At 43.0% G+C, this 24,652-nt stretch overlaps 1 long non-coding RNA gene across 1 annotated transcript in view; it reads left to right on the top strand.

The window, feature by feature from the left end:
• Positions 1 to 24,652, top strand: part of LOC122933026 — a 145,537-nt gene that overhangs the window by 944 nt on the left and 119,941 nt on the right. The window lies entirely within an intron of this gene.

Below are 24,652 nucleotides of genomic sequence, written 5' to 3'. Positions count from 1 at the left end.
CAACCGCTGGGTAAAGTTTCAGTCTAGTTGTTATATTTGCAGAGTATCACTTTAACCTCTATCACTATGCCCTATAGTCCTTGCACCGAGACAGGTATATGACGACTGTACAGTATATCTCTAGTTTGGTCGGATGTGTGTATATGCCACCCATGCAGAGGGGGCCCAGATCCATTAAAACCCAAGAACTGGTTTTGTGGTTAGGATCAGTTCATTTTTATTTATTGTGATGTAAATAGAATTGGACTGTTGGCCCCCATGATTACCACTTTAGCATTATATGGCAGTATTATTTGGGTGCTAAGTGGTTTTATTACATTGGAACTACTTGTTTTTGCCTATTTGGGTAAGGCATGGAGTTACTTCTTTGCCACTATATGATAGTATTATTTGAGTACTGCATGGTGTTATTACACTATATATCAGCATTAATTCTGCCCTGCATGGTATTATTACCTTGCTGCTATATGGTGGTGTTATTTAATCACTTAATGGAGTTTTTACTTTGCTTCTATATTAAAGTATGAATATGGTATTTTGTGGTAGTATTGCTTGGGTCATGCATGGAGTTATTACTTTGCCAGTGTTATTTGAGTCCTGTATGGCATTATTATTCTGGCAGTATGCTAGTGTTATTTGGGTTCTGCATGGTGTTATTGCACTATAGATCTGCATTATTTATGCATTGCATCATGTTATATGGCGGTGTTATTTGATCACTTAATGTGGGAATCACTTTGCCGCTTTATATAAGTATTAATTTGGCATTTCATGATGGTATTTCTTTGACTTTATATGGTAGTATTCTTTGGGTTCGCCATGGAGATATTAAATGCTACTATATGGCAGTATTATGTGAGTACTGCAAGGTGCTTTTACTTTGACACTATATAGCAGTATTATTTTGGTACTGCCAGGAGTTATTACTTTGCCAATATATATATTAGCATTATTTGGGTACTTCATGGTGTTATTACTTTGCCACTATATGACAGTACTACTGGGTACTTCATGGAGTTATTAAATTGCTACTATATGACAGTATTATTTGAGTACTGTATGGTGTTTTTACTTTTGACCTACATGGCAGTATTATTTTGGTACTGCTTAGCATTATCACTTTGCCACTCTATGGTAGTAGTATTTGCCTACTGCATGATGTTAATACTTTTCCACTGTATAGCAGTAATATATAGGTACTGTATAGCGTTATTATTTTGCTAACATATGGCAGTATACTTTTTGACACTACATAGTGTTAATCCTTTTTCATGGTATGGCGATACTATTTGATTACTGCAGGACATTATTACATTTCCATTATATGGTAGTATTACTTGTGTACTGCATGATACTACTTTTGACAATATGGCAGTACTATTTGGGTACTACATGACACTTTAACAGGGCTGTATGGATAATGTGCACTGTATTGTCCATGTTAGGGGTGCACAACTTTATTCTGATCCAAGAAAAACATTGCAAGATCTTGGAAATGAGAGATTGGATGAGAAATTCAAATACTAAAGTGTATAGAAAGACCCCGAAAACTCATGGAGGACCATGCGGCCCTGGGAAAGAGGGTGCCCAGCCATGAGCGGTCCCATGCCCTTTCCTATTGGGACGGTAACTTCATGGCTAGTATATGATGGAGTGGGGAATTAGCTGATTGATCATGAATGGAGGGGTAGACACCATCTAAGTAGGAAAACCTGGTACCCTGGTCTATTTTGATGCTTGCTATGACAGACTCAGCTCTGCTACATGTGTTTTAACATTGGTGAGCCTGACTCCTGTCATCATCCCCTATCATAGGAGGCCTCAGTAGTACTAATGGCTCAGGCCCGTCCTATAAAACAGATGTCACCTCACATTTGGATGATATAAGTGTTAGTCAATACTTATTATTACCAGATGACCGTCAGCTGCTTTGTCACCTCAGCTGAATCATGGAGCCGGAGCCGCTGTCACCATGAATGGGAGAGCTGTTATATGGGAGAGAAGGGGCCCGGACGGTGCAGATTGTGAATAGGGAAAATAAAACAGCCAAACTGAGTCACGTCGAAGTGAATGAGTCGCACATTCCTGGGAACGGTTGTCAGCGAGCGGGGAGAGGAGATGTCTTGTTCACAGCTTGGTAACAACCTGCAGGACAAACACTGGCCTGACCTCTCCGAAATACTGTCAGCAGTCCTGAACCCCCAAAACACTGTCTACAGGCCTGACCCCCGAAACACTGTCTACAGGCCTGAACCCCCAATACACTGTCTACAGGCCTGACCCCCCCCCCCCCCCCGAAACACTGTCTACAGGCATGAACCCCCAATACACTGTCTACAGGCATGAACCCCTAATACACTGTCTACAGGCCTGACCCCCCGAAACACTGTCTACAGGCCTGAACCCCCAATACACTGTCTACAGGCCTTATCCCCCGAAACACTGTCTTTAGGCCTGACCCTCCGAAACACTGTTTACAGGTCTGCCCCCCCCCCTTCCAAAGAAAAACAACACTGTCTACAGGCCTGACCCCCCGAAACACTGTTTACAGGTCTGACCCCTCCGAAATACTGTCAACAGGCCTGAACCCCCAATACACGGTCTACAGGCCTGACCCCCCGAAACACTGTCTATAGGCCTGACTCTCCGAAACACTGTTTACAGGTCTGACCCCCAAAAAAACACTGTTTACAGGCCTGACGCCTCCGAAACACTGTCTACAGGCCTGACCCCCCGAAACACTGTCCTGACCCTCTGAAACACCAGGCCTGACCCCTCTGAAATACTGTCAACTTGCCTGAACCCCCAAAACACTGTCTACAGGCCTGACTCCCCAAAACACTGACTACAAGCTTGACCACTCGAAACACTGTTTACAGGTCTGCCCCCCCCCCAAAAAAAAACACTGTCTACAGGCCTGACGCCGCCGAAACACTGTCTACAGGCCTGACTCCCCCAAAGACTGTCCTGACCCCCTGAAACACCAGGCCTGACCCCTCTGAAATACTGTCAACTGGCCTAAACCCCCAAAACACTGTCTACAGGCCTGACTCCCCAAAACACTGACTACAAGCCTGACCCCTCGAAACACTGTCTACAGGTCTGACCCGCCCAAAAAAAACACTGTCTACAGGACTGACCATCTGAAACACTGTCTACAGGCCTGAACCCTCAAAATACTGTCTACATACCTGACTCCAAGAAGAACACTGTCTACAGGCCTGACCCCAAAAACACTATCTATATGCCTGACCCCAAGAAACACTATCTATAGGTCTGTAGTCCTGACTTACCCCCAAATCAGAAGAATAAAGGCACTTCTGAAGACCTTTCCAGGGGCATTTTTCCTAACCTTACAATGAAGCTCAACCTGCATTAGAGAAAAACACTGTTTATAGGCCTAACCTGCCGAAACACTGTCTATAGGCCTGACCTTCCACAATACTGTCTACAGGCCTAACATATGTAGTTTATATATAGTATATGTATGTAAAGAATAGCTAGAATATCTAGTTTATTATATGTAACATATGTAGTATATATATAGCATATGTAGTATATGAAGCATGTGTAGCATACATTATGTACTATGTAGTATATGTAGTATTTATGTCGCCGTGTGCTCCTTTGTCTCGTTCTCGCAACCAAAATTGACCGCCAGAAGTACAATGGGGAAATCCTTGGTGTAGTGTGCGTCGATGTGTGCGCAATTCCTTTAAAATAACATCACAGAGACGTTCTAAAGTAGGTTCCATTAATGTGCCTGCCTCCCAGCGGCTAGGCGTGGTTTATTTATACCAGAAGATGGGAGGCGGTCTTACAATCATGACCAATGAGGAGACAGGTTATGGTATGAAGTGATTGGCTGGAAGGCGGTCTTACAATCATGACCAATGAGGAGACAGGTTATGGTATGAAGTGATTGGCTGGAAGGCGGTCTTACAATCATGACCAATGAGGAGACAGGTTATGGTATGATTGGCTGGCGAAGATGTGAATGATCGCGCGAACGTTCACACACATATTCGCGCCCTTTCTGTTGTCGTGCTTATCTTCGTGGATGAAGAAACTCCCGTTCGACGGTCCCCATCCCTCCCTCCTCAGCCGGCGCCATGATACTGGTATCCTGCAGTAATACCAGGCCGGGCACAAATCAGCTACAGGTCGGGACGACCAGACCATCGTGCGAAAGTCTCTGCGAAGATGCGAATGCGAACGAATCTGCACATCTCCATAGGATAGATAGCGACCATACGGCGAACAATAATTTTTCCACAACAGTATGTTCCTTTTGAGATGTTTGTCCAGACTTTATACACGCGGTAATGCTCCTGATACTGCTGTATGATGACATTTGCGCCAGTCTAGTGCTGACCAAAGAGAAATGTCTGTACATAGAGTGGTACTCTTGATCCATTACTGCTTGCACTCTGCGTAAACCTCCCTCCCTTCTTACCAGCAACAAGGCAGCTCCACACCATTGGTGGCCTCCACCAGGCATCTACTCTTGCGTCCTTCAAATGTGAACTCCAAAGGGTAATGCCAGGAAGTAGGTTTTTACATGCCACTGCTCTATCTAGGTCTCCATGGAGGAACCATGTGGATACTATGCTACAGGACTATTGAAAGTTATTTGGGTGGAAATAATTTGAGCAGCAGGTAGAAACACAATTCCTCCCGGTGGTCCCATAACATGAGCTCTAGGTGTGCACTAATATTTTGCCATTGACACCCTTTGAGCTCCTTATAGCATCACAGCCTCACCAAGATGGAATCCAAAAATTCCCAGAAGGTCAAAAGTTCAATGTCTTGTAAATATTCGGCATCCTCATTGTTTGGCTAGACACCTTATCTTCCAAAAAAAAAAAACATGAACAAAAGTGATCCAACATAGTGAGGTAAGAAAAATACTCATTTCCAGGCGAATTGTTCTCACCCATAATTCCCAATGTGTCCTCTCTAGAATAAGAAACATTTCCCCCCATGAAATTTACGAGGCTTTCACACAGTTACAAAATAAGAATTAGGAGAACATAAGAAGTCAACAAAATGACTTTATCAGTCCGCACAGTTGTCACTTAGAGGAAACCCGTTCTTCATTCACTGACATGATATCATGTACAAGAAAAAGGGCCCGAACACAAAGAAAACTTACAGCGCACTGGGCTGGTGTCAAACCGCCTGACATGTTAATGGTATGTGGTCGACCGCAGAAGATCTGATGTCCTATCGGGGAGGACCATACTCTTCACCACCAAACTCCTGTCTATAACTCACTGCTATTTCTACAGCAAGTAAAAAGGAAACTTTAAAAAAAAAAATAAACCTTTCCGGGAATTTTTTGGTTTTACAACAATATAAAACAAATGTCATAAATGTAATATGTTCCTAACTTTAGGGTTTTAGGACAACCAGAAATTGTGTATTAGAATGCACATAAAGCCGAATCTCTAAGATATTTCCACCTTCTGGAGGACCTGTCCTGTCCTACATGACATAGGAAACTCATTGATTTGAATGGACAGTGCTGTAATGCTTAATTTGCTCTGTGGTGGCGCCGTAGATAAGTTGAACACTTACCACCAGGTTTCCCCACAGATTACAGCTGATCTCTGAGCGATGGTGTAATGTTTTATTCCTCCAGAGGTGGTGCAGCAAAAATATTGCACATAGGTTTGTCTATGGATTGCAGCTCTATCGTTGTGTCAATTGAAGTCAATGGCAGCAGTGTTGCAGTAAGCAAGTCCACAGAGCTGTGTTGTTCTAGCCCCCCCTACCCCCCTCTACAGAACTGCGGATTGGTGGGCGTACGGGGTCTCAGAACCCTGGAGATCAGATATTGTTGTCCTATCCTGAGGACAGGTCATCAATAACGAGATCCAGAAAAAATAATCTCCATTATGGGTAGACATATTGAAGGGTGTCTTCACTGTAGGTTTGAGAAACAGTTTTAAATAAGCTTCAGTTTTTGCATCTTCTGCCGTTTTTTCCTCAAGATAATTGCATGATTTGTATTGTTCGGACTGGCTGCCCGAAAGAAAGATAAATGAACATTCCTTGGTAATTTGGTCATTGGGCATGGAGATTTTTTTGTTGGAGTGATAAACTCGACCATCATTCATATTACTGTGGTCATTATTTTTTCTGGAGTGGTTTCATGTGTAAATCAGTCTTGCAAGATACAGCTAGACTGATTTATACCTGACGTATGGAAGCAAGACAGACACATGGGACGCCAAGAGGTCCAGCGGCAAAAAAAGAATATAAAATATTAAGATGCTAATGTTAAAGAGGTTGTCTCATCTCAGACACTGATGGCATATCACTAGGATATGACATCAATGTCAGATAGGTGCGGCCGCCCTCCATTCACTGCTATAGGAGTTTCGAAAATATCTGAGCTCTCCATTTCCGGCAGCTCCTTAGCAGTGAATGGAGAGCACCCAAGCATGCGTGGTGCGCTCTCCTTCACTTCGTGGACCCCTTTCTAGAGATAGGAACAGGTTCTAGAGGTGGGAACCACACCTATAACTTTAATGGCATATCCTTGCTATATGGCATCAAAGTCTGAGATGAACCAACCCTTTTAAAATGGTTGTCCGATGGGATGAAATTTTGTAGAAAAGGGACAGAATGGGTTAAAAAAATAAGCTGCTCCTGTGAAAACAAAAAATAGGCCTGTTGAAATCCAAATGACCTTATCCTTCTATTGCCACCAGTGAATGTCAGATGGTCCTCATAGACTAAGTTGTCGGCCAATTAAGTCAACATTGGTGGGTTTGGCCAAGGCTTGTGGAATGTAGATGGACACCTTAAGAGCAATTGATAGTCACGATTAGGGTAATACTACCACTTTTGGCTATGTTTCCCAACCAAGGCTGGGATTAGAGGTCTCCAAGATGCTAACAACAGCAAAGCCTTCCTATTTTACAAAAGCAAGAGATAGTTGTAGGGGGTTCCTACTAGAATATGCCATAACTTGATGAAACTTGATAATCAGAGAGGGTCCCACCACCAGGAGCCCCAATGATCCTCAGAATTAACTCTTTTCTACTGGTTGGTAAAAGTTCCAGTGGTCGACCTTTACCAATCATGAAGTTACTGCACAATTTGACATAATCAGAAAACCTATTTTTAACTCATGCAATCTACCCTATTTTAACCCATGATCCATACTTGGTCAGATCTACATTATGTGCCATTGTGCCATCTTGAATTGGTTAGTTGAGGCTGACCCAACCTACAAAATATACATCTTTGATTTCATGAAGCATAATTTGTCACATCCAAATTCTGTTTTCCTCACATACTGAATTAAATGAAGATTATGGATATCATCAATCCTCCTTCGTGTGCACATCCAATATTTATGTGGCTTAAATGCCATACTCACTTTTGCAACCAATTGTTTTTTTATTTTTGTATTGCCTCAATAATAAAAAAAAACTAAAGCAACATCACAAAAGGTCTTTATTATAAAGATCCTATACTTTTGTTTCTACAGCTCCTATGCAGATCTATGTTTCTCCATGGTAACAGACTACAAATAAACCATGTGTAGTCTGACATTGCAGACTTCTCACTCTGTGTCCAGTCCCAGAGCTAGGCGCGGGATTTAAGACAGCCGATTTCCGTTTGACTTGCCTGTTAATTCGCTCATATCAGGCTCTATATTGTGCGACTTCCTATTGACTTTTCTGGTGACCTGACTTCTGGCTTGTTTTGGGATTAACCCTGTGGTTGCTGCATATATTAACACTCCTGGTAATTGACCTTGGCCTGCCTCTGGATTTACCTCTCGTTTACTGCATTAACCATGTTTGTCTCAACTGATTTTGACCCTGCTCCCCTTTGTACCTCCCTGGTCATTATTGAACGTTTTCTATTAGGGTACTAGCAGCAAAGTCCAACAAGCCTCATAGCGGGCTCTGGTAAATAACCTAGGGCTGTGATGGCTAACCTCCGGCACTCCAGCTGTGGTACAACTACAACTCCCAAGATGCACACTTGCTTGGCTGTTCTCAGAACTCCGCAGAAATGAATAGAGCATGCTGCGACTCGTAGTTTTACCACAGCTGGAGTGTCGGAGATACTACCCAGAGCAACCTTGGAAGCCTGGTAGTAGTTTTGGGGTTTAATGGCTGTGGTCTGAATAATGACCTTAGTCTCCCTAATATTGTCATTGTGAAGATGGAGGTCGTGGAGGTTAGATAAACTTCTATTATAAGAATGAGCTTATAAGGGAAACAAACCATACTAGGCCTACACGCCAGATGTCCAGCTTGTGGGGACTATTTATTATTTGAAGGACACCACATGGCGTCACTTGACCACTATGACCACGCCTCTGTTGACGCAAGAAGAGCCTAACTGTACTTAAATTATACGATCTACTGGAAAAGAATACATTTCTCTTACGGGGTCATATGTGCATTATAATTGCCATCTTGTATTGGTTAGTCAGGGTTAGAACCAATAAACCTACCTATAAAATACACATAGTAAAACTACATCAGAGCTAGTCCATGTAAAACATGACCTTGCTGATGTCAACAGGAACAATGAGTCTCTGATGGAGAGACACAGTGTACGTTGAGTATGAGCTCTAAGATATTGGTGTTCACCTCCAACCACATGCTCCTCCGGGACCTCAGGAGACATCGGGCATTGAGGTAAAATGCAACAATAATTATCTTTGTAGACATATTTTCAAGAAGAAATGAAAAGAAAATAAATCTTTTTTAGCGTTTGAGGGAAAACCTGAAGTAGAACTTTAGAACATTACTTCCATAGAATATCTTTTTGTTCAGAAGCCTCTATTTATTATTCCGGGACTGGTGGAAAAAAAGCATCTAGGTGTAGACCTCATAAGTCCTGCATTTCTCCTGCCATTGAGAAACAGAAATTGGATATGACCAATTTGGTATAGATGGTAGACCTCAACGGAAAACTTAAATTGCTCAATTCATGGATCCCCCTGCCCGCGACTCCAGAGAAGAGTGTGAATGTTTATTTAAGGGTTTCATTTAGTGTAATTCAATTTCCTTCTTGCCGAGGATAAGCTGTGTCATTATACTAGAGAGTGATTATAGGATGGGAGAACAAGAGGCAGTTCTAGAATTTTGCCTGCTTTTTGTTATAATAACACACTGTCTTTTAGAAGCTTTGGGAGTTGAGGATCTGTTGATGGAGGTCTCCATGCAGTTACACAGGCAGCACAAGTTACCGAGAGTAACCAAAATATATAGAACATTAATCTTACCATTATATATTTTTTTATTTTTGTGCCCGTCCACAAGTCCATGCATTGTAGGGTTCCCCTTTTAGGGAGTGATTTTAAACATTGCTTTGAGGTAGAGTTCCCTGCGCAGTGTTGAGGTGGAACAATGCCTGAAATTCAAGTGAATATGTCGCAGGACATGATGTCCCAGCAAAGGCGCTCTTTCCTAGTTTACTTCATTCTCCTTTGTGTTCTTTATTTGTGTTTTATAAGGGACAGGTAAATAGGTGAGTTCTATGCTGACTGGGGGCACAGTGGTTGTATCGGGAGACTATGGCTAGCACTGGGGCACTGTGGCTGATGGTGGGGTATTGGGGCTTGCAGTGGGGCATTGTGGCTGATACTGTGGTTGGCTTAATTATGAGGGCACTGTAGGACCTAAATCATTTGCTCCATAAATTATACTATACACACCATATCTGCTCATCATTTGCCATGGATGTTGACTGTAAGGCACACTACCTTGGTTTAGCTGAGGTTGCCCCGGGAGCTACATTTTGAGGTGTCCAATCTAAAGGATCTTTAGCCACCATTGAGCGTAATACCAGAACCAGGGCCATATTGAAAAAACCGAGTTCCCAATGGATGATCTGCCCCAATCTAAAGGATCTTTAGCCATCATTGAGCATAATACCAAGACCAGGGTTGGATTGACAAACCAGAGTTCCTGATAGATGATCTGCCCCAATCTAAAGGATCTTTAGCCGCCAGTGAGAATAATACCAAAACCAAGATCAGAATGACAAACCAAAGTTCCTGAGGGATCATCTGCTCCAATCTAAAGGATCTTTAGCCATCATTGAACATAATACCAGAACCAAGGTCAGATTGACCCACCACAGTACCAGAACATGATCTGCCCTAGTCTAAAGGCTCTTTAGCCACCAATGAACATAATAACAGCACCAGCATTAGATTAGTCCACCAGACTACCAGTGAATGATCTGGGCCCAGACAATAATTCTAAAGGTCTATTTCTTATGTTATAAGTCACAAATAACCTACAGTATTAGATCTTATCGATGATACATCCTGTGTGGACAATGATCACAACAAAGTTCTCAATGTGATTATAAGTGGATGTGTACAGGTTCTGTATAGATGGAGGCTGGACCTCAGGATCATCTGTCAGAACACTGGCCAGAACCATAGTGCTTCCAAGCCTACTGTGATGTTTAGGCATGGATTGGAGACTAGAGGTGGTGGATATGGTTCATAATAAGGAGAAATGTAGGCAGCATTCCCTAATGGCCACTGGTGCTAATTTTTGTAAATCCAGTATATATAGAAATAGCTTAAAATGGCTAAATAGAAACTTGAAATAACATGACAAATTAATGACTAATACTTAGGGTTTTGCCCCTTTGGATATTGGCCTGGAGATCGGCTGATCGACGTGAATCCAACTTCAGATTTTCCCTGCAGTGGCCACTATAGGTGAAATATAGTATTACAAGCAGGTCATTCAGAAGTTGCTCTTTTTCAGCAGCTATCTCTTAGGGGGATCTAAGAGATCATATAGAAAGGGATTATCTTCTCCAATTATCCAGTTCATTGTAGCATAAAAAGTTTATGTAGTTTTCTAATATTAATATTTGCTGAATCAATCCCTCTTGGTTTTCCAGATCTCCGCTTGTAGACGTCGAATGGTAACTGACATGAAAACCTAGTCATGTACAAGTGTCATTGTCTGTAATTAAAGGGGTTGTCCAGGATTGGTGACATTGTTATATGTGTACAACAGTCTCCTAAATATTACATTCATGCCTGTCCTACCTTTACCAGACATTTCTGATGCCCCTTTTGCAATTCACAAAATCTCTGGAAGTCAGTGACGTACTGGGTCCCTTTCTGCAGACGAAGCCTCTTCTTCCGCTTCGCAAGGAGCCCGATGACGTCACCGCCAGCCAAAGTAATTATTCAGAGTGCATGGATGGGCGGTAGCTAGGCGGCAACAAACCGAGCTAAGCCACACCCCTCTAGTCCGGTGATGTCACCGGGCAGAGCGCTATATTATCAGTAAAGGAGGAAGAGTTTAGGGGCGTATCTAAGGGGGAGGAATATGTGCGGCAGGAGGCAGCATATGAATTAGGGGGGCGGATGCACGGAGGAGCAGACAAACACCAGAAACCACGCGATGCTTTGCTGCGCTAGGACCCAGAAGGCAGCGCACACATAAACATAGATGTCAACAATCAGTGGGGGACTGTCGGACCACTGCTGATGTCGAAAGATACATAAAAACATCTGGTGTGTTAGAAAATTGCAAAAAAAGCAACTCCAGTAGGGAGACAAAAAGTTCACCTGCTGGTCGGACCCTTGGTGACCCTTGGCCCCTGTTCCACCCACCACTTCAGGGCTCCTATAAATAAATATGTACCGGATATGTCCTTGGCTGAGCAGACCCTCTGGTGCACGGCGATGTGTTCACCACAGGCACACTTCTTATGGCTGGCCTAAAGCATCAAGGCAAATTACCCCCTCACTAGTGATTTATTGCTGAGGGTGAAACAGATCAATCAATGACATTAAGGGACAGACGACACATGCCGCACCCATAAAACGTAATGCAACTTTAATGGCGTAAAAGGCGTAAAAACAGATGTATGTTTTTCAGTGAATTTCTTATGCTTCATGAATATCTTGTACCCTCCCAGCAAGATGGCATCAACTGGTATATCCTGGGGGTGACTGACTAATCTCAGAAGCTGCTACTATCTATCTATCTACCTACCTATTATCTATCTATATCTATCAATATCTATCTATATCTATATATTTATTATCTATCTATTATCTATATCTATCTATTTATTATCTATCTATATTAAATCTATCTATTTATATCTATCTCATATCTTTCCTTATTTCTTTCTCTTTCTTTCTTTCTTTCTTTCTTTCTTTTTCTTTTTCTATCTTTTTATTATCTATATTAAATCTGTCTATATCTTTCTCCTATCTATCTATCTCCTGTTTATCTATCTATCCATCCATCATCTTCTTGTATTAAATCTTCAGCCAGCCCCACCAAACAAAAGTCCTCTCCCTCCCCAATTATTCACCAGCCGTTCCATATAAATTCCTTTGTGTGGCATAATTTGGGGCTCATGTTTCCGGCTGTCTGCTTACTGGAAGAGTCTTGTTTTACACACTCATTAACTTCTCCCCAGTTCTCTTTTTCTCCTTTTACGCTTCGTGTTTTGTTTGCAGACCATTTTGTTGGTGTCACTTAGCCACCTGTGGGACCACATCAACCAGCGCGGGGACAAAGGCTTCCAGCCACCGCGTTACTTTATACTATTATTATGTTCTTGCTGGAAGTGCGCAGGAATTAACCAGCCAGCTGACGAAGGAAGGGGACTAAGGACAGTCCTGGGGCCGCTCCTGGGTGACACTGATGACAATGAGCGTGGCTAGGCTGCAGACTCGTCACTTTTAGGCTATATTCACACAGTAGTATTTTTAGACGTTTTTGAAGATGTGAACATGGTGTTTTCTGCTGCACATGCGTGGATTGTAAAGTCACAGAAAGTCACTGCAGCTAATCAACTGTGTGCATACACCCCTAACTTATCCCTTCAATGTCCGATGTCACATGGGGTTCAGAGAGAAATGAATGAGGCCAGCGTGTGATACTTCTTAGATACTTTTGGGTGCAGGTAGCCTAAGGGAAGACTCGCATGCTGGCTTTTACAGCAGAATGCGCTGGCGTCTGCGTCTTTTCTGTCTCCTATTCCTTTCAATATCAGGCAGCGCTGAGGATCACGGAGCGGTGGCTTAAGGCTGGGTTCACACCTGAGCGTTGCGCAAATGCGCGTTTTACGCGCGTTTTTGTCGCGCATTTTTATGCGCGTTTTTTGTAATAGTAAACACGCGTTTGACGCGCGTTTGTGTGATTGACTACAGTGTCCTATGGCCACAAACGCGCGTCAAAACGCCCCAAAGTCGCGCATGTACTTTTTTGAGCGTCGGGCGTTTTACAGCGCGATCGTACGCGCTGTAAAACGCCCAGGTGTGAACCATTCCCATAGGGAATCATTGGTTTCTCCTTGTTGAGCGTTTTACAGCGCGTAGGAACGCGCTGTAAAACGCTCAGGTCTGAACCCAGGGTAAGGCCGCAGTCTTGCCAAGAAGAGTCGAGTGAAAGCCGTCAGTTCTTCATGGCTAGTTTGCATCCATGTGTACATCCACTTCCTACCCATCCATCCGTTTTCAACATCCGTTTGTCATGCATTTACATCCGTTTTTAACGCCTGTTAAAAACGTACCTTGTGAAAAACAGATTTTAATGGCTTTTTTTAAATTCCAAACCCTGCAGTGCCCTCAGTATATATTATGCTCCTCCACAGTGCCCTCAGTATATAGTATGCCCCTCCACAGAGCCCTCAGTATATAGTATGCCCCTCCACAGTGCCCTCAGTATATATTATGCCCCTCCACAGTGCCTTCAGTATATATTATGCCCCTCCACAGTGCCCTCAGTATGTATTATGCCCCTCCACAGTACCCTCAGTATATATTATGCCCCTCCACAGTGCCCTCAGTATATATTATGCCCCTCCACAGTGCCCTCAGTATATATTATGCCCCTCCACAGTGCCCTCAGTATATATTATGCCCCTCCACAGTGCCCTCAGTATATATTATGCCCCTCCACAGTGCCCTCAGTATGTATTATGCCCCTCCACAGTACACTCAGTATATATTATTATATTATGCCCCTCCACAGTGCCCTCAGTATATATTATGCCCCTCCACAGTGCCCTCAGTATGTATTATGCCCCTCCACAGTACACTCAGTATATATTATGCCCCTCCACAGTGCCCTCAGTATATATTATGCCCCTCCACAGTGCCCTCAGTATATATTATGCCCCTCCACAGTGCCCTCAGTATATATTATGCCCCTCCACAGTACCCTCAGTATATATTATGCCCCTCCACAGTGCCCTCAGTATATATTATGCCCCCCCACAGTTCCCTCAGTATATATTATGACCCTCCACAGTACCCTCAGTATATATTATGCCCCTCCACAGTGCCCTCAGTATATATTATGCCCCTCCACAGTGCCCTCAGTATATATTATGCCCCCCCACAGTACCCTCAGTGTATATTATGCCCCTCCACAGAGCCCTTAGTATATATTATGCCCCTCCACAGTACCCTCAGTATATATTATGCCCCTCCACAGAGCCCTTAGTATATATTATGCCCCTCCACAGTACCCTCAGTATATATTATGCCCCTCCACAGTGCCCTCAGTATATATTTTGCTCCTCCACAGTGCCCTCAGTATATATTATGCCCCTCCACAGTGCCCTCAGTATATATTATGCCCCTCCACAGTGCCCTCAGTATATATTATGCCCCTCCACAGTGCCCTCAGTATATATTATGCCCCTCCACAGTGCCCTCAGTATATATTGTGCCCCTCCACAGTGCCCTCAGTATATATTATGCCCCTCCACAGTGCCTTCAGTATATATTATGCCCCTCCACAGTGCCCTCAGTATATATTATGCCCCTCCACAGTGCCTTCAGTATATATTATGCCCCTCCATAGTGCCCTCAGTATATATTATGCCCCTCTACAGTACCCTCAGTATATATTATGCCCCTCCACAGATCCCTTAGTATAAATTATGGCCCCCATAGTGCTTCCAGTATATTTATATAATGCCCCTCCACAGTGCCCTCAGTATATATTATGCCCCTCCACAGTACCCTCAGTATATATTTTGCCCCTCCACAGTGCCCTCAGTATATATTATGGCCCCCATAGTGCTTCCAGTATATTTATATAATGCCCCCATAGTGCCTCTAGTATCTATAATAGCTTCCAGAGTGCTTCCAAAATATAAATGGCCCCCATAGTGCCTCCTGTAGATTAAATACTACCATAGTGTCCCCAGTATTTTTAATGGCCCCTATATGTACAAACCGGATTCCCAAAAAGTTGGGACACTATACAAATCGTGAATAAAAGCTGAATGCAATGATGTGGAGGTGCCAACTTCAAATATTTTATTCAGAATAGAACATAAATCACGGAACAAAAGTTTAAACTGAGAAAATGTACCATTTTAAGGGGAAAATATGTTGAATCAGAATTCCATGGTGTTAACAAATCCCCAAAAAGTTGGGACAAGGCCATTTTCACCACTGTGTGGCATCTCCCCTTCTTCTTACAACACTCAACAGACGTCTGGGGACCGAGGAGACCAGTTTCTCAAGTTTAGAAATAGGAATGCTCTCCCATTCTTGTCTAATACAGGCCTCTAACTGTTCAATCGTCTTGGGCCTTCTTTGTTGCACCTTCCTCTTTATAATGCGCCAAATGTTCTCTATAGGTGAAAGATCTGGACTGCAGACTGGCCATTTCAGTACCCGGATCCTTCTCCTACGCAGCCATGATGTTGTGATTGATGCAGAATGTGGTCTGGCATTATCTTGTTGAAAAATGCAGGGTCTTCCCTGAAAGAGATGACGTCTGGATGGGAGCGTATGTTGTTCTAGAACCTGAATATATTTTTCTGCATTGATGGTGCCTTTCCAGACATGCAAGCTGCCCATGCCACACGCACTCATGCAACCCCATACCATCAGAGATGCAGGCTTCTGAACTGAGCGTTGATAACAACTTGGGTTGTCCTTGTCCTCTTTGGTCCGGATGACATGGTGTCCCAGATTTCCAAAAAGAACTTTGAATCGTGACTCGTCTGACCACAGAATAGTCTTCCATTTTGCCACACTCCATTTTAAATGATCCCTGGCCCAGTGAAAACACCTGAGCTTGTGGATCTTGCTTAGAAATGGCTTCTTCTTTGCACTGTAGAGTTTCAGCTGGCGACGGCGGATGGCACGGCGGATTGTGTTCACGGACAATGGTTTCTGGAAGTATTCCTGAGCCCATTCTGTGATTTCCTTTACAGTAGCATTCCTGTTTGTGGTGCAGTGTCGTTTAAGGGCCCGGAGATCACGGGCATCCAGTATGGTTTTACGGCCTTGACCCTTAGGCACAGAGATTGTTCCAGATTCTCTGAATCTTCGGATGATGTTATGCACAGTTGATGATGATAGATGCAAAGTCTTTGCAATTTTTCGCAGGGTAACACCTTTCTGATATTGCTCCACTATCTTTCTGCGCAACATTGTGGGAATTGGTGATCCTCTACCCATCTTGGCTTCTGAGAGACACTGCCACTCTGAGAAGCTCTTTTTATACCCAATCATGTTGCCAATTGACCTAATTAGTGTTAATTGGTCTTCCAGCTCTTCGTTATGCTCAAATTTACTTTTTCCAGCCTCTGACTTAAAGGATGGAAGGTACTCAGGCATATAAACCTCCCATCTACCTTACTTCCCCCTCCTATCCCCAATTAACACACCGAGACATCTTCTTGGGAAAGAGCCTTCTCGGCCAATTTTATTCAACAACATTAATTATCACTTAACATAAATACGTAATAATAACACGCATAACATATCAATTACCATAACATCTGAACCATTGAATAGGATCCTAGAAGGCAACAGGTAAGCTGTGTTTTTCACCATTCACCTCCACTTGTCATATCGCCTTACCCTCGGCCGCGGTCACCGACCCGAGAGCACCGAATATTCCAAACTGTAATTATTCTCCCCTGTAGGCCCATCTGCCCAACAGGAGCCCCATGCACAAGCTTACCGAACCTCCTGAGATGCACACTCCACCTTGGCATGCACCTCATAAACTTATCATTGCCTTCCAGGACCCTCCATTACCACGCCACAACAAACCCTTCAACCCCCTGCCAAAATACCGGGCGGGCGGGAAAAACCTTCCTCCTTCTTCCCCAGCACCGTTTGGTCAACTCCGCCCCCCAGTACCCTCATATACTGCCCGGGAAAATGCATGACCCAAGGCCCCTCCCCAAGACTTAACCTTAACCCCTAACTGCCTGGACTTCCCCCCAAGTCAAAGAGCACTGCGCCTAGCTCCGTTTTCTCCCATTATTGCTACTTGTCCCAACTTTTTGGGGATTTGTTGACACCGTGAAAATTTGAATCAACGTATTTTTCCTTTAAAATGATACATTTACTCGGATTAAACGTTTGATCTGTCATCTACGTTCTATTACAAATAAAATATTGACATTTGCCATCTCCACATCATTGCATTCAGTTTTTATTCACGATTTGTTTAGTGTCCCAACTTTTTGGGAATCCGGTTTGTATAAGGCCCCCCTACCCACCAAGAATAGTACCAGCAAATTAACAAATTGTACTACCTTTGGACGGATGGTATTCACGGCCATTAAAAAAATGGCCATGTGAATACTCCCATAGTTCCATATATTAATCTATCTTATATTTATACTATATATATATATATATATATATATATCATATATATCTATTTATAACTAAAGTAATGTATAACTAATATATAGCTAAGTATTATCTATCGTATTAATCGTATCCATCTATCTATTACCTATTCATCTAATCTATCTATCTATTGGTAACACCCCATTATTCATGAGCAAACATCATTTATTTATTATTATGTATTTTTCTCTCTTTTATATCTCGCTGACATATTCTTCAGCGCTTTGTAAACATTGCCATCGTGCACTTCTACCCCAGGATGGAGCACGGTGGTTGTTCTGGGGCTATAACCAGGATGCACACATACAGTCACTGCATCCCATGCATTACCTGCCCATCCGATGGGTCTTCCAGATGCACCTGCAACATGCCCGATCGTGGAATTAGTGGCACTAAGAGACACACTCTTTATCCTATGCTATAGTTGTGTGCATTGTGTCGTTTATAGTAGAATGAGCTAATATTTCAGCTTGACATTAATAGGGGTGAATCACCCCCTATCAGGCCACAGGGGGTTGTGTATATTTCACATGGTGAGAATTTCTGAAAGAGCGGATGGAAAGGTGACACATCTGTTAGTGCGAAGCCCGTTACATGTCCTATTGAGTCATTTTCCATTACTCAAACTTAAGGGAAAAACCATCCTGGTGTATACAGTGATTATTCTATGACTTCACGTTTTCAGTCATAACTAACGCTGAGTGGAGTAGTCCTGATCTTGAAGAATTCAGCACAAGATGTCAAGTTCTTACCCTATAAGGAAAACGTTGACACTTCTGCATATGAGGTATGAAGGTAAAGTGATCATCTTACCCTGAATTTCCACTGCACGTTTCAAATCTTTCCTTTTTGCTTATGGAGATGCAGCAGAGCTGAGTTTGTTATTTGGCACAGTTCGTTGACATATTGGCCTATTAATGTAGCAGCACAGAAAGCAGAGATGTGTCAGTGTGCAGGGAGATTTTTCATTCAGTCGTGTTGATCACGAATATTCGAACTGCAAATTTTTATCGCGAATATCGGCACTTCGAGAATTTGCGAATATTTAGAATATTCAAGATTTTTTTTTAAATCAGTACACATGATCCCTCCCTGCTTCTTGCTTGTGGGCCAATGAGAAGGCTGCAATATCTTTGACTTTAGGAGAAGTGTTGATTGCGAATTTTCGTAATGTGAATTTTTATCGCAAATTTTTCAATTGACGATTTCCGCAATCAAGGGAATAATGACTGGAGATAACGAATCCTCGAATTCGCGAATATATGGCGAATATTCGCCCAAATATTTGCGAAATATCACGAATTCAAATTTTGCCCCTGCCGCTCATCACTATAGAAAAGATGGGTCAGAACTTTTGTGGGAGCTTAATAGGGTTGTCCAGGATTACAAAAACATGGCTGCTTTCTTCCAAAATCAGCACCCACCTGTCCAGGGTTTGTGTCTGATACAGCACTTCGGTTACATTGGTGTCATAGGGGCAGAACTGCAACACCGCACACAACCTGTGTGCAGGGGTGGCACTGTTTTTGGAAGAAAGCAGCCATGTTTTTGTAATCTTGAACAACCCCTTTAATAACTGGTGGTTTCTACTATGTCAGTCTGTTTGACCCTCACCGCTTTGATCTCACATAATGCCGTGAATTATCCGACTATAGTGCCCAATCACATCAAGTTGTCACCAGGGATCAATGGGGGAAAGGCAGATGGGGATTCTGGATAGGTGAGCATGTTGATTTTTTTTACATTTTAAGCCTATATAGCTCAGTGCTGAATCTTTTTAAAGCATACTTGAGTTTTCAAAAAAGTTTGCATAATGGCTGTTCTTCTTTGTACAGTCATAACTGTAAAGAAAAAAGGTGTTGTTTGGGCTTCCCTAACGTCTCTTTCAGCCATATTATTCCCTATTTCGGCTGCACAGCTAGATGCATTTCTCTCAGAAGCAGGGAGTGTCTACCCAGTGCCAGTATTAATGCAGTGACTTCACTTCCCCTACTTCCCACTATGTTTGTTTTCTTCTAGGGAGCCCTGAAAGCAGAAAGGAGGGGGAGATCACACTTATAGAAAGACAGGAGGCTCATGTGATGATCAGAATCAGTGTAGAAGCAGTTCTTTTATCGGGCTCAGGATCTCAGCTAGCTCTGACACTTCCTCTCAGCCATCTTCTGAGTCTCTGGTACCAGAGACGGGTCTTGTCTGACAACAGGCGGTGGACTGCAACTTAAGTGGAAGTGAGACCCCTAGTGGCCATGACTTTACAGATTTTTTTCAGGTGGATGCAGGCAGTTTTTTTTAAATGAAGTGATTTAGAAAATTGCTAGTTACACCATTCTCTATTAAAAGAAACTGTGTGAAAGTACGGCGACTCCTTAAAGAGACCAGTCCTGTATAGGGACTTACTGGAAATGCTCCATGGATATGGAAACTTATTGGCAATGCGCCATGGGAAACGATTATGCAAAGATGTATCTCCCGAAAAAAAAGAACCATCTCACCAGCGCCACCTATTGGAAGTGGCTCCCTACAGAATCTGTAGACAGTTGTTTCAGGGTGCGTGGCCCTCATCAGGACAGAGTATTCTGGCCTTGGAAGTGGCATGGACAGGGTGCTGAAACTCTGTAAAGAGACCAATCCTGTATGGAGACTTACTGGCAATGCTCCATGGGAAACAAATATGAAAAGAGGTATCTCCCAAGCCCGTAGGCCCCAATTCTTAAAACCTGGAAAACCCTTTAATTCCTCTTACACCCAGAAGGTCCTCCTCCCTCTCCCAGCTCTCCCCAGCATTCAATTACAATTAACAAACCCAACCCATTTTTTACTTGGGTTCCAGCATAAATCAAAGCAGGTGGCAGCCTGGGACATAACTGCATGTAAAACGCTGGATCGGCTCTTTCTGTAAGTCCCATAGTCTTATTTTATGGACAACTGTCCTCATCACTACCTGCTGATCACCTCGGACTGCAACACAAGGGTCATGGGACATCTGTAATACTGATAATAGTTGTTATTTGTCCTTACCATTAGATATTTTCGGTGAATGGACTGGAGGGGGTGGAGTTCTGTAACCCAGTTTTAGTGACTTTTCTGGAAGCTCGAATTGGGTGTCCTGTTTTTTAACAAGCAGCAGTTAAAACTTTTATTGAGAGAACGTGAAAAACCATAAGCCTGTAGCATCCTGATAAGAGCCCCGTGCAACTTTTGCAGAAGTTCCGGAGATGGAACAAATATGAGTTTGTATACACAGAAATATCAGAACGTCTTTCCTGTTCTCATCGTTTACTCGCATCCTACAGTCACAATCAGTTATAAACTCATTTTTTACGACTACACACCAACTTCCAGCTGTATCAGATGCTGAGAACTGATATGAAAGGTGATAAATGTGCCCAGTGAGGTGCCATATACAGATGAAGCAGGGCTGAGTATATCAAGAAAGTCTCTTTGTCTGGAGGACTCAACTTGTATTATGTGGACAGACTATTACTTCTGTAACAGACAGTGGATGTGGTTCCACTGTACCAACTGACCAGTTTGGCTTCGGGCTAGTCCTATGGGCATTATCCTGGTGGTTCAGTGGCTTTCACCCTTTAAACCCTATACAGGGGTCTGGCCTTCACTGAAGGGGAGCCAACAGGCTGCTACCTAGAGGACAATTAACCAACAGGTGTCAGAGACACCGATGCAATGCACCAAGGGATCGGGCAATACTAATGGTCCAGAAACAGACAGCGGTATGGTCAGGCAGAGTTTGTGCATATCTGTAAAACAATCCAAGGTCAGGGCAGGCAGCAGAAGATCAATAGGGTAAACAGGCAGAAGTCAAGGCAAGAAGTGGAGAGTCAGAGTCGATAAGCAGGCTGAGTTCTGTACACGGGCAGACTAGCAAGCTAGTCATCCTCCCTAGGCTAAGTCACCCTCTCTAGGCGGAAGGTGCATTAAATACCCCTAGGAGACCAGCCATTGGCTGACATAGATTAAGGAAATTGAGTACTGGCCCCGTAAGAGCCAGAAGACAAGCACCCTACGGGTCAGAAGAAGAGGCCTTGCGAGTTGGCACTGGCTGTGGCCTCCTGCGTGGGACACTGGACTATGGCATGCATTCCTACTACTCACCTATACCAGCGGGTACCAGCCTCTGGGATAGGTGAGTGATGCGGCGCCGGTACCTTCTCCGGTGGGCATAGAGCCATGACAACTTTAATGAAAGTTCTGTAATGCTTCATTTCCCCTGTGGTGGCGCTGCAGAGAATTTGAATTCTAATTTGCAGCTCTCTCAAAGGACATATAGTTCCATAATTTTACAGATTGTGAGGTCCCAGAAGTTAAAATCGGTGTTATGGGCACAGCGATAGTAACCTTATATCACTGATGCTTCGAGATTTGAAAATGTTGGCTACTTGTGGCCTAGATGACCACAGAGATAAGTTAACGTAGGATCTAGTAACAATTGTAAATGGTCACTTGTGGCATACTCTGAGATAATCCATAAAGGCTAAGGAGGTCCTATAAAGAAAGGTATATGAATACCTGGAGTTCAGGCGCTTACTGACACTCGTGAGACCATTTGACAAAAAAAATAAAAAAAAAATAAAAAAAAAACAAGTAAAACAAATAAAATGAAATTTAAAAAAATGCACAAAACACGATGGGGGCAATTTATTTTAGACGCCGTTCTTAATGCCCCTTTGCTCTGGCGATGGCTGCACCTAAGTCATGTAGCTTCAGCATATCCACTACCTGCCTAAATGTACACCAGCAACCTGGCCCACGCCACATCCCCTTTTTTAGACCTAGAGTGAGCAGGGAAGAGTTACAGATTGCAGCGCGATTAACTTTTGCGCCGCAATCTGCACCAGATATACGCCAAAAATTGACATATATCCGATAATAAATGACCCCCAATGTTTTTCTTATTTTCACACTCACACACGGCTCCTACACACATGAATTGGCACTGGTTCCCACCACCATGTTTGACAGTGGGGATGGTGTTCTTTGGGTTGAAGGCTTCTCCTTTTTTACGCCAACTGGACACTTTTTGCTCAAATGTAAATAAAAGCTGAGAAATGTTTTTTTTCCCACAATAATGCCTCTTGTACATCGTCTTATTATCTTTTGTGAGACACCTATGTTATTTCCCGTCAAAAAATCACTTGCTGGTTGAATAAAAGTAACTTTAAGTCAAAATTTGCCAGGGGTATGAATAATTATGGGCAGCACTGTATGTAGATTCTTTTTACGTTTTTTTTTTCTTTTCCGCCCAAAATGAAATTCTTTTAATGCAACGCGCATGTAAAATTACTCCAGCAACAGTCCAACAAAAAACAAGACATAATATATAAAAGAATAATAATAAAAGTAAATATAAATAAATATAAATGAAAAATATTTAAAATAATAAATTTGAGATGAAAAGAAAACCTTAATAAACAAGTAAATATAAAATAAATAATAATAAATAAATATAATAATATACATAATAATGAATAAAAATTCCATCTGCAAACAGCCAAGGTTCACCTGTGCTCAACAGAAGCCACTAATTCCATGTTTGTGCCTACATAGCCGCTGGCTTAATCCAATAGCACCTGCCCCGAGCAGCCAAGAGCCGCTTGCCAGGAGGGAACAAAAGCAGAAGACGGCACTTTACATGCTCAGGTTACAAGACAGCTGCGGAGAAGAATCCGTTAGGCTTTTCTTGTCCAGAGCCCAGATCTCCTTTGTGTTGCCCTCTATAGACTTTATTGGAAATAAAATTGTGTCCCAGATAAAAGTTAAGCAATAATAACTTATTTGTAAGCAATGGGAGGAGAGGATCTAATGGTAATTAAAGGTTTTCAATGACCTGATGGGCCTGATAGTCGTGGTATTGTGGTATCTTGAGCACACGAAAACATGATATGTGGTCTACAGCCAGAGGCATGGTAAATAGCTTTAGGTCTGAATTCTTCTAAGGGCTTATGCACACGATATTGCGGATCCACAAAAACATGGAGATCCGCCGTGTGCACTCCGCATTTTGCAGAACGGAACGTCTGGCCCCTAATAGAACAGTCCTATCCTTGTCTGTTATGTTCCATTTTTTGCGGACATACGGAGACGGAATGCACATGGAGTCATTTCAGTTTTTTTGCGGCCCCAATTGATGTGAATGGTTCCACATAAGGGGCCCCCAAAAACAGCGCCTCTTTTGACCATGACAGTGTCTGGTATTACAGGTAACCCTCTATTCATTTAAAGGGGTTATCCAAGACCTATAATGCCCTCCATATGCCCGGGCCCCTCACAGAGGTTGTACTTATCTTGCTCCCCTGCACCTGCGCCGCTTCTGATGCCGGCACGGCCACCGCTGCATTTCCCCGTCGATGAAAACCTCCGGGGGAAGGGGGGGGAGCAGCCAATGGCAGGCCGCAACGGGAACAAGCCTCCCCAGCATCACCCGCGACGGCTGTGCCGGCATCATAAGCGACAAGGGTGCCAGGGAGCAAGGTAAGTACAACCTTTGTGAGGGTTCCGGGCATATGGGGGGCATAAATGGTCTTGAATAACCCCTTTAAAGGTAATATGTAATAAAAAATGGCCTTTTGTTTAAATCATGTTTTTATGTTCAACATTTGTGCTGAACAAAAGACTTTCGGTGGTTATTTTTAATTTTCCACGTCACTATATAATAAAAAACATAACATTCTGCCGTTTTCACACTGACTACTAATTCTAATAATAAGCACCACTTCTTTGTCTGTACAGATCACTTTTCATCATTATCATCACAGTCAGTATTACAATGACAGATAACACCTCTGTATAGATAACACAGCATCCACCATTCACCATATATGACATCATAGCTTACAGAGGTCACAGGGCATTCCTAGAAAACTCTCCCGTAGAGGTCAAATTCGACTTTCAGTTATTAGTGGACTGATGCTGTCACTAGAGATCGATTTTTGAGAAATTTGATTCGGTCGGTTCGCCGAATTGTCCAAAAAGATTTGATTT

Source organism: Bufo gargarizans, chromosome 3 (genome assembly GCF_014858855.1).
Source record: "Bufo gargarizans isolate SCDJY-AF-19 chromosome 3, ASM1485885v1, whole genome shotgun sequence".
In the NCBI taxonomy this organism is placed as follows: domain Eukaryota; kingdom Metazoa; phylum Chordata; class Amphibia; order Anura; family Bufonidae; genus Bufo; species Bufo gargarizans.
The sequence above is the reverse complement of the archived record's forward strand: the minus strand, read 5'-3'. Positions and strand labels throughout refer to the sequence as shown.